A 12093-nucleotide genomic window follows, 5' to 3' on the forward strand; every position below is an offset into this window, starting at 1 on the left:
TTAGTAAGCAGTCTTTCACAGAAACATGGAACCAATAACTAGAGTTTCGCAAGAGTTTCGGGTTTAGTGTTGAGTGTAATTGTGAAAAGCTTTTCTCCTTTTGTTTGCAGACTATGTTTCTTACAAGAAAGTTTTTCGGGATCATTTTCAGTCTCTCACTGAATTTATGGCTCTGTGAGACTGCAAGTGTAATCATTTGTAAGTAAGAAGTATAATATAATTTTTTTTGATTGAAATGAATTTATCTTAAAATGTTGAATTTAAAAAAATTGTATTACAATATATTCCACTAAATCTTTCTCTTACATTGCAGTGGATCAAAAAGAAGCATCAGATAGGCCTACTAAAACGGTGATATCAATCTTGAGAAAGGATATTCTGCTCGAAGCTGCAAAGAACTTCAGAAAAAGTATCAGGTTTATGATGGTACGCTCATTTTATGTTCATATTTGATCTTAAAGGATAATTCCGGTATTTAGCACAAGGGCTGTCACTTTTGTGAAAAAATCCTGTTCGATTTTTGAGACAAAAGTGTTAATTGAATCGATTGTAAAAATCGATTTTCCATAAAGACGTTTCCATTTTCAACACCAAATATAGGCAAATCCACGGACACCTAGGACGAGCGTAAAGAGGGCGCTTGAGACGCATAAGTCAGCAATATTTCTGATGATTTATTGGCGTGAAGTTTCGTGCAGAATGACAAACAGGAGCGCAACATTCAGGGATTGAAATTAACACCCTCGACCCGCCAAATGCGGGTAAAAAGTAACTTTAGCGGGAAACGCTGTCAAATCACGAGCCAATCTGGCGTGTTTCTGTGTTCACTCAATTTGCTGGGGAAGTTTGTGTAAGCCAAATCTGCGCAGATTTAGCGCAAATACGCTACTCGTGATCCTCATGATAGGCCTATATTAAATACAGCGTATTGCAGAATCTGTGCATTTCTGGCTTTCTTGAACACACACGTCTCTGAGCAACAAATAACGGCGCGCTTGTTCACTTGCATTGAAGTAATATCGAATTTTAAAAAGCATTTGGTTAACAGAAAAGACATTGTTATTTCCCAACATCCGACAGGTTCTGTGTGCTGTATTGATCTGTCCACCTAAAACACATTTTTGGTAAAAAAGAAAAAAAGAAGGCCGTTAAAATCGATTCCCTATTTTCGTTTTCGAAACTTGTGTTGGTCGGTCTGATCGATTGTGCGATCGATTTTCGAACGTAAAGTGACAGCCCTGTTAGTTTCTAGAGTCTATTTGTCGTGTTTTGTTGCACGAGTTATTTCAATGAGTCAAATAAAACACGACAGAAACTGTATTTCGCTACGCTACTTGTTTTGGAGCATCAACGAACACCACTAACCACTCGGTGAGTTGCACAGTTTTGAAAACGAACGTTAAGGGTTGTTTTAAGGACATGTTTGAGTATAGACATCCACTCTGAAGCGCTCAGAGGCGAGTCTAAAATAGTAAAAAAAAAAAAGTCGAGACAGGACCCATCGTCAACATTTCTGTGTCCACCACTCTAGTTCATCCAAAACAAACTAGAAAATAGACTCAAAGTGCTAAATACCGGAATTATCCTTTAAGCAACAACTGCAGTGAAGTGACTCATGATGCTTTTGTTGTTAGATGGCCTGTACTATCTGACCTCCTCCAGAGGCGTCCTGTACCAGACCTTCTGTGATATGACCACTGCGGGCGGAGGCTGGACGCTGGTCGCCAGTGTTCATGAGAACAACATGTATGGAAAGTGCACTGTTGGTGATCGCTGGTCTAGTCAGCAGGGCAGTGAACCGAACCGGCCTGATGGTGAAGGGACATGGGCAAACACAGTCATATTTGGAACTGCAGACGCCTCTACAAGTGATGATTATAAGGTATTATTATTACATTCATGGTTTTACAGCAATAGTTAAATAGAAAGAACAGAAATGACACACAAGTATAATGATCAAAGGATGTTTTGTAGAATCTGAAACGATAGTCTGTTTCCCTTCTGTCACAGAATCCTGGATACTTTGACATCCCAGCACAAGATGTGTCCGTGTGGCACGTTCCTAATAATATGGAGGTGGAATCCTGGTTCGCTTCCTCCATCCTGCGACACCACACCGATAATCACTTCTTAACTCTCCACGGAGGAAACCTTTACAATTTATTCAAGGTCGGATAGGTTTGAAACATTCACAAAAATATATATTTTTTTGTGAAATTACAATAACACTGTTTTTTTTTTCTTCCAGAAATTCCCGGTGAAGTTTGGCATAGGGACATGCATCACTGATAATGGTCCTGTTATTCCAATAGTGTATGACAACCGAAATGTGGATTACAACAAAAATCTCTATGGTCCCAGTGCAAGAATATGGCTCTTTTTATAATTTATCCTTTATTTAAGCAGGCAAGTCACTTAAAAACAAACAAAAAGTCACTTATAAACATCCCTTGAGTCAATATTTTTAAAATGTTTTTAATGAAAGTGGCTTCATTGGTCGACAGTATCTGAAAATCTGTGTATCATTAAGTGATGGTGTACAAGGCATCATCGTTGTTGAGATCCAATCACTTGATTAATGAATGAAAGCCATGTCATGTGTTCATGGACGTATGACAGATTATCATCACTGATACTGTATATTCTGTGCATTTTCCCAGCAAATTTTCTGCCTGGATTCATCTCATTCAGAGTCTTCAATAATGAAAAGGCCGCCATGGCTCTTTGTTCAGGTGTCAAACCAACCGCCTGCAACACTGAACATGTGAGTAAACATAATATTCTGGGGGGGGGGGGGGGGGGTAAGTGTACAACTTATCACAATGTTGTACACTTACATTGTGATAAGTGTACAAAAGGCCCGCTATGAGTCAAACATGCCTACATGTTCACTTGTTGTGGTTGACGTGGATGACTCACATTAGACCAGACCAGTGCACCCGCATTATACACACATTTTAGCAATGAACCCAACTGAACTTTCACACACAATTCCACCATGGTTGTAAATTATGGATAGTTTGCTTCATACTGTACATTCAGTTTAATAGCATTAAAGGGATAGTTCACTTCAAAATGAAAATTCTGTCATCATTTACTCACCCTCAAGTTGTTTCAAACCTGTATGAGTTTCTTTCTTCTGCTGAACACAAAAGAAGATATTTTGAAGAATGTCATAACCAAACACTATGGAAGTCAATGGGGCCAGTTAACTGTTTGGTTACTGACATTCTTCAAAATATCTTCCTTTGTGTTTGTTCAGCAGAGGAAAGAAATTCATACAGGTTTGAAACAACTTGAAGATATGATGACAGATATAATGACAATACTCTGCATTAGGGCCAATTACCAAGATCAGAGCCCTCCCCCCGGACAGCACGCCAAATACATTTACCAATTTAATCTATCCATCTTATTTGTAAGTGTGAACTTGTGAATTATTAATTATTAGATACATAAGGTTTTGTATATATATATATATATATATATATATATATATATAGGCCTATTATATGATTTGATAAAATACAAGTCTTCCTCTGTGTGGAAATCCTTAGACATGTTTGTGAAGATTGTTTTGTTTCCAGCGTGCGTCTCCCTCAGACTGTAAACGAAGCTCGGGCGCACCAGACACACGTCAGCAGCGTCTTACGTCAGCGGCACTGAACGCGGATCCACAACAGAACCAGAATACACACACACACACACACCAGACACACGTCAGCAGCGTCTTACGTCAGCAGCGGCACTGAACGCGGATCCACAACAGAACCAGAATACACACACACACACACACACACACACACCAGACACACGTCAGCAGCGTCTTACGTCAGCAGCGGCACTGAACGCGGATCCACAACAGAACCAGAATACACACACACACACACACACACACACACACCAGACACACGTCAGCAGCGTCTTACGTCAGCAGCGGCACTGAACGCGGATCCACAACAGAACCAGAATACACACACACACACACACACACACACACCAGACACACGTCAGCAGCGTCTTACGTCAGCAGCGGCACTGAACGCGGATCCACATCAGAACCAGAATACACACACACACACCAGACACACGTCAGCAGCGGCACTGAACGCGGATCCACAACAGAACCGGAAGACAATACAATGCTGAATAAAGTCATAGTTTTTGTTATTTTTGGACCAAAATGTATTTTCGATGCTTCAAAACATTGTGACTAACCCACTGATGTCACATGGACTACTTTGATGATGTCTTTATTTCCTTTCTGGACAAGGACAGTATACCGTACATACATTTTCAATGGAGGGACAGAAAGCTCTCGGACTAAATCTAAAATATCTTAAACTGTGTTCCGAAGATGAACGGAGGTCTGACGAGCTTGGAACAGTCATTAATGACATAATTTTCATTTTTGGCTGAACTAACCCTTTAGGGAATAACGTAGTTTAATAAAAAACGGTGGAGTGTTCCTTTAAGCGCCTTTCAGACAGGACGCGGAATGCGCGTCACGCCCGTTTCACACATAGGCCTACTCCGTTTGCAGTGCATGGGTACGGAAAAAAATACGCACCGCATACGCACTGCAAAGAGCTTTCACTGCACGCGGATGCAGTCCGTCGATCCGTTCCAGTTGCGGTGCGTATACAGCAGTGCAGAGATCGTTTCCGCACCGAGTCTATTTTTGCTGTGCTGCAAACGCTGAATTAAAGTGACAGCGCACGGTTCGTGTTCAAAATGAACACAGATTGGCCTGAAAATGTATTAATTTCACCATAAATGCATTTAATTCAATAAAATGTAGTAATCTCACCATAAATGAATGTAATTAAATACTACTTTTCATCTTTTTACTTTAAGACCGGGGTTTTAAGCAAGGAAAACGACAATTTACCTCAACAAGGACATAATGAACGACACTCGTCTCATTCGTGGAGGTGGAAAAACAAGTTCTTTGTGACATGCAAGATTTATTGTATTAAAATTTAAATGCAAAAGAAAAGGCATGAGAGTCGGCTGTTTTTGTCAATTTTAAGTTTTCATTTAAAATGTTTGCGATTTTAATATAAGTAGGCTACATTGTTAAAGGGCATATTGCAGGTTAGAGGACCCAACGAGTCAATGTATAGAAAAACAATGTAGTAATTAGATTTTCGTTAAAATATACTTATAAATACGTTACATTGGCTTCTGGAGTCGTTTTTGTGAGCGAATTTGACTTCCGCATCTGAAAATGGGCGTGACGGTCGTGACGTAACGGGCGGGAGAGTGGTCGATTCAAACCATTCAAACAACAGGAAAACAATGGATCGCAATGACATTTCGGACTTACTCGTATGACAGACCACGGACGACAGCCTTACAATTATGAGCCTGCTATGCTGCTGAGAGAGCAGGGACAGGCCAGGATTAATGTTAGACAGAACAACGGTCAGAGGAGACACAAATTATTGCAAAAGTATTATTATTAAAAAATCTTGTGTGGAGTGAGTGTGCGCAGCCGCAGTTTATTGCATCACTTAATCGCGCGTATTTTTGATTAGCCTAGCTGTCAGATACTGAGTAAACATTAAAAGAACAGGCCTATTCAATCTTCCCTGGATGTTTTTTTAACGAATAAATTAAATAATAGCAATCAGGAGAATGGAAGCAGCAATAAAAAAATGAGGACTGTGCTGTCGGCAAAACATTATACCACTGCAATAAAAACTGCACTGCAACAAAAAGGTAAGGCATATGTGTTTTTATATTTAATGCTGTTCACTGTGAGTTTTAATTAATAGTGTAATAGAGTTAATAGTGCATCGTTCATTCTGTTTGGTAAAATGTGAGGTGTATATCGATTATTACCATCGTATATCAGTTAATAGCAAAGCTATTATTGGTCATCTAGGAGTATTGGAATTTACCAATAACAGAATAAACTATAAGCTTTAATCAGGCGCGTATGTCATGCTCATTATATCCGTCCAGACACGTTACGTGATATAACTTAGCGGTTTCTCATCGAGAGACAGATAGATATTTTTATTCCTGATATACACGTTTTTGTTCCTCCGATCTGGTGTAGCCTACGCTACACACGATCGCGTTTTTCGAAGCCGATGCGGAAGAGAAATCCTGTCTCGCAGCTGCACTAACCGCACACAGGCACGAAAGATATACAGCACCGTCCCTTGTTAGGAAACCTGTGGACTCGATGTCCTGACAGGCCGGAGTTTTTGCAACCTCCTCCACAAACACAATAATTTACCATGATGATGATGATAAATTAAAATACAAAAACTACCGAAAACACTGATTCACGACCGCTCTTACTGACTTTTTTTTTTAATTCGATGCCACAAGAACAAGAGGTACATATTCACAATATCACATTAACATTAGCTGCCAGGAAATAAAAAATACAAAAAAAGTTTTGAATAAAATCCAGTGCTTTCAAAGCATTACATGTTTTCATTGTTTTTTTTTGTTTTTGTTTGTTCCAAAAGATGTACATATAATGTGAAGTCATTTATAAAACGTGAAAAAAAGCCCAATTCTTTTTATGTAGGCCTATATGGTATGTTCCTAATAAAACAAATAACTGTATAATATGTTGTTCTTTACATTCCAAATTGTCATTCTGAGTATAAAAAAGCAAATTTACCCGCCTGTACTGAATACAAACCTATCTGCGCTGCTGAGGCTCCCTCCCTCTGGTGACGTAAAATGACGCGATGTTGAAAAAAAAACGGTTTTTACGAGCAGTCAAAGAAACGCTCACTTTATCTACTAAATTTGTGCCCTTATGTCGTTTTAAAACATTTTAAATCCTGCATTACCTTTTCATATGGTATTTTCATACAAGGTTATATATTAATTTAGATATTTTTTTTAACCTGCAATATGCTCTTTAAATATTTGACCACCTGCTTAAGCAACTTAATATATATAGAAGTAGGCCTAATGCATGGAATTATAGGCCTATATGCTATGTTGTTTAAATTGTGTTTAAACGTGCATTCAACGTATCTGTACAAAGAGGATCGCAATGCTGACAACTTTTTTTTTTTTTAATAAAAGTAGCTGCATAACTTCTGGATTTGTAATAAAAATAGTGAGTATGTGTTTGTGGTACAGCCGCGGATCAGTTATGCACCGCAAACGCAGCATATGTGAAAGCACTATAGCGCGTGCTGCTCCTGTACCGCAGACGCACCGCAACACGGAGTATGTGTGAAACGGGCATTAGAAGGACGTTTTGTTGCTGCGTCGACAATAGACTGTAGATCTAGCGCCATATGAATGTGTATTCCTGCATAATCTAATTAATTCTGTGGTCTTGTTATTCTTTCTTTAATGTTTATTATAGTTACTGCAAGTAATACCCTCAATTTACAAGTGTAAAATGCCAAGGGTTTAGAATTATTTCGCGATGAAAGAGTAGGCTTGCCAGTTTATTCTAGATTTAATGTGTTAGTTTCCATTCTTTCTCTATGGTTTCCATCAATGCGCTAATGACGCCATCTTGTGGCAATCATGGAATGGCTATTCTGTTTATTTGCCTAGTAGTGCCTATGTATTAAAGGCTCCAAATTGTTATTAAATTCATATCTGTAAAGATGATTATCATACAACTACTACACAAACAAACATGTTCATGTGAAATGTTCATGTCTCATGCAATTTGATTTTATGAGACATTTTTTGACTTTATGAGTATTGTCCGTATTTTTTGCAACAAAACAATAGCTCCATCTAGAGCCAAAGCAGTGTTTGTGAACGAATCTGCGGCTTTGAACAAATCGTGAGAGTCAAAATTACAGCCATTTGCTTCGTTACTGATGAATAAATGACTCGATGACTCCCTCATAAAGACAGTGACCTTGCCGCCACTTACTGGCGGATTTAATATTTAAAAGCGTCACTTCGTTTTTACAATCATTGCATATTTCTCTATTGAACATTTTTTTTATTTAAATCATTATTTATTTTATAAAGGTAAAAAATGCACTGGAAATACCGATTTAAGGGGGCAAATATTGTCCCTTACTGAAAAAGGTGTGACTGCAGAGAGGGGGTACAGGAGGATGTTAAAAGCCTCATGGGGTTCTACAACCATAGACTGTAAAGGGGTAGTTTTAGTTTACAACACTAAAAAGTTTGAGAACCACTGAGCTGCTGCTCCCGACAGAGGGAGCTGTTTTTCCACAGATTGATGTTTCAAGACACCCACTAAAATGTCAGAAACTGTTCTGCATTTTATGTTTAAACGGAGTCAGACAAAGATGGAGAGACTCGAGAAAAAAGTGACAACATGTAGAATGCAACAGGACATCTCTGAATGGTTAGTGGATGAATTTATGTTGCTGATGTGGAGTTATCTTCAATTAGCATATTCTGTCGTGATAATCTATAAATAGCAACTGTTGTGAGATGCGCACACAGAGTGACTTTATATTGCGTGTGAAAAGACGGATTGTAGGTACAGTTTGAGCTGACTCACACATGTGCTCAACTACAACAGCACTTCCTCTTCCTGCACGTTCTTGCACTGGCCGTGATCCAGGGGGGCGGGGTTTGTTGCAAACATTCAGATTTGGCCACCAGCCTCCAATAACTCAGATCTGTTGAGTGAAATCTGTTGTAAAGAGTTTAGTGTTCTTCTCCATTTGAATCACAATGCAGAATACAGGTAAGTCATTTATTTTATTTATTTAGGAAAACTTTTCACAAAAATGTTTGATTTCAATAAATGTATAGATATAATAATCGATGCTCAGTAATAATGAATAATGTAATAATTAATAGAGTTTTGAATGGATGAACCTCAACAATGTTACTCACACGAAAGCCAAACCCCTAAACATTTTAATGTACTTTTTAATTATTACAAATAAACACTTTATTGTCCAGAGCTGATACAAATATCTTAGAATTGTTGTTAACATTTTACCTATAAGCTTTCATTTGATACATTAAAATCAATAGACTAACTAACCATGATGAATTCTGCAGCATTTATTAATCTTAGTTAATGGTAATTTCCAAATCTAGCTGACTAATTCAGAAATTAACATTTGTATGTTTATTAACAAAGATTAACAAGCATAAAAGGTGGGGTAGGTAGAATTTTTATAAAAATCTTTTTCCCAAATTTGTTTAAACTGTCTATATACCAATACATATATTTTAATTAAGTAGGCTACTCTGAAAAAGAAAGTATAAAAATCGAGTGTCTGTAGTGCTCTCAGGGCTGCAATAAACAGCTACTTCACCCACCTCCGTCCTTCTGGGCAGTCAAAAAGCAGTATTGGATTACATGAGATTCTGACATGACGTCACATGGCATGCACTGACAGCGGTAGCGTCCTCCAGCTGAGCGCGGTCGGCAGCGCGCGCGTTCATGTGTTTTGGGGGCGTGGCTTTGGAAGTAGCCCAGAAGGGAGGGGGTGGAAGTGAATGGAATAAGCTGTGTTTATTGTTTATTGCAGCCCTGAGAGGACTACAGACACTCGATTTTTATACGCTCATCGATTAAGAGTACTTAATTAAACTATATGTATTGGTATATATAGACAGTTTAAACAAATTTGGGAAAAAGATTTTTAGAAAAAGTCTACCTACCCCACCTTTAATGCATGCATTGGCAAAAAAAGTTTGTGATTTAATGGCTTTATTGTAAAATGATTATAACAGTTTTATTTTTTTCCACCCTGATCATTTGCCTTCTGAGTTTGCCATTGCCAACTTGCAAAAAAACAAAACAAAAAAAACACACAAAAAAACTATTCTTCTTAACAAGGAAGTTACAAATTACATGGTCGAACAAAGAGTTCGAGTTGTAATACAGTCTCACCCCTACAGAAGACGCTACAGTGTAAAACAAATGAGTCATTGCTTTTTTTAGCGCACCAGAACATACCAAACAGTGAGTTAAAGACAAAAGAAAGGACTTTTCATCCATCTCAATGTCTCCATTACAAATTCCTCTTTAAAAAACAATAATTGTGGAGGAATTTTGGGGAAAAATAGGCATACATTTGTACATTTCAGCGGAAGCCACAAATATTTTTCCTTAATTAACAAACCAAATGTAAGTTTCCCATGATGACAGTATCAGTTTTGCAGGGATTCTTTGTTGCATCCAAATTACACTGCATAAATAATATAAAAGATATCAGTCAATCGTTTTTAGACCACCTTCTTCATAATCTTTAACCATATCACTTTTATGAATATAATGACTTCATTTTCCATATAAAAACAAAATTTAACTTAAGTGGCGTGTATCTGTATCTGTCCCTGTCCAGACTCTTCAGGCTCGAGTGTGTGTCCATCAGTGTCCTGCTGTCTGTCTGCTCTCTGGAAGATGATGATGACTTCTGTTTGTTCCTCTGAGGGTATGATTCTTTATTAATTATTTATTAACACACTCGCGATCAAAACATGAGTTTAGTGTCATTTGTTTCTGAATGAAGATCTGCACTGAAGTAATAGAGTGTGTTTAAGTTGATGTTCATCTTTTGTAGAAATGGATCATGTTCCTCTCTCTGTAGAGGAGACCCGAGCAGAACCGGCCCAGAGTTCAGTGCGGCCATGTTCACTCACACACGAGGAAGAGTGTGTGTGAGCGATGATCATGATGGATGGATGGAAGTTAAAGCTTAAGATGTTTTAGTGGTGGGCAGATCGAGGCTTCTTGAAACTGAAATGTGCCGTATAAAAATCTGACACTGTCTCCACGGTCTTTTTTATTCTTGTGTTGAGTTTTTAACATCTGTCTGACAACTATGAGTTTTTATTTTTTTACTTGTTTACCTCATTGTAGCATAAGGTTATTTTGGTCATGGAAAAATTTAAATTATTTAAAAGAAATCAAGCCACAATGTACCACATTTGTTACAGATTTTTATTAAAAAATATTAATTGCTTTGCTGTCAAAGACTAGCCTACTTATTTTTTTATTTTTTTACATACATATACATTTTCCAGCCTATGAATATCTATCTATCTATCTATCTATCTATCTATCTATCTATCTATCTATCTATCTATCTATCTATCTATCTATCTATCTATCTATCTATCTATCTATCTATCTATCTATCTATCTATCTATCTATCTATCTCCCCCTCCCTCCCCTGCTCTCAAAAATCTCTCCCTCCCTCCCCTCCTCTCAAAAATCTCTTCCCTTTTTTTTAAATAAAAAAATGCTGCTAAAAAAACAAGTTTAAAAAGGCAAGCAGTTAAAAAAAGGCATACTGGGCTAAAATTAAAAGGGGGAATCATAGGGCCTACTAAATACCAAAATGTTATTATATACTAGGCCTACTGTATATAATATCATTTTTCAGTTTTTGTCTCCTTTATCTTCCTTTCAACACAAGAAGCACTATAGGGATTCAGTGGATCCTGAAGACGACACTGACGCTGTAACCTTAGCTCTGGATTTTTCAAGCCTTTTTTTTCCTTTTTCTTTTTCTTTTAAATAAACCTTTTATAAACATTAAACTTCCCATTGTTGGTCTTTGTGGGAAAAAGTGTGGATACACCTAATTATGGTATAGCACCCAATGTTTAATTATATTTAGATTTCTCCTGCTGACTTGAGCCACGATTATTTTCTCTTCTGTGTCAGTGGGGAAACCATACATTCGGCTTTCTCTGAGCAACTGGATCCTCCTCATGCAAACTATAGTGGAGACTACAAGAACAACATGGCGGAAAGAACAGACAAAAAATGCTTGACATGCAGTTGGTTCGAAATGAATTCATGTTTATAAATCAGTGCAAATGTCTGTCTATATGTGTGTGCATGTATAAACATGTTTTTGATTTAGACTTGGATATATCATGTATTCATTTATATAGTGTAAGTGCAAGGAATACATAAGATTAATTACATTTCACTTGTTTGCAATGGATTAAGATTTCGTCTCCTGTCTTTGTGAAACCATAGTGAACATGACATGATTAAGTTTAAAAACTAAAAAGAAAATGAACGTTAGCCTGAAATATGTTAACAAGACATGCAACGCTGGTTGACCGCACATCGTCAAATAATAGCAGGTCTTTTATCTTTTAAAAATAACATTGCAGTAACTACAAAC

General features: G+C 37.5%; 1 protein-coding gene across 1 annotated transcript in view; it reads left to right on the plus strand.

Annotated features, from left to right (window-relative positions):
- Nucleotides 1–358: 358 nt before the first annotated feature.
- LOC130083762 (intelectin-like) overlaps nt 359–12093 on the plus strand; it is a 247556-nt gene continuing 235821 nt past the window's right edge. The window contains exon 1 of the mRNA XM_056248772.1: nt 359–426. The gene's annotated coding sequence lies outside the window, so the exon portion shown is untranslated. The remainder of the gene's footprint in view (nt 427–12093) is intronic.

Source organism: Rhinichthys klamathensis, unplaced genomic scaffold, assembly GCF_029890125.1.
Source record: "Rhinichthys klamathensis goyatoka isolate OS25496 unplaced genomic scaffold, OSU_Roscu_1.1 h1tg000058l_1, whole genome shotgun sequence".
Lineage (NCBI taxonomy): Eukaryota > Metazoa > Chordata > Actinopteri > Cypriniformes > Leuciscidae > Rhinichthys > Rhinichthys klamathensis.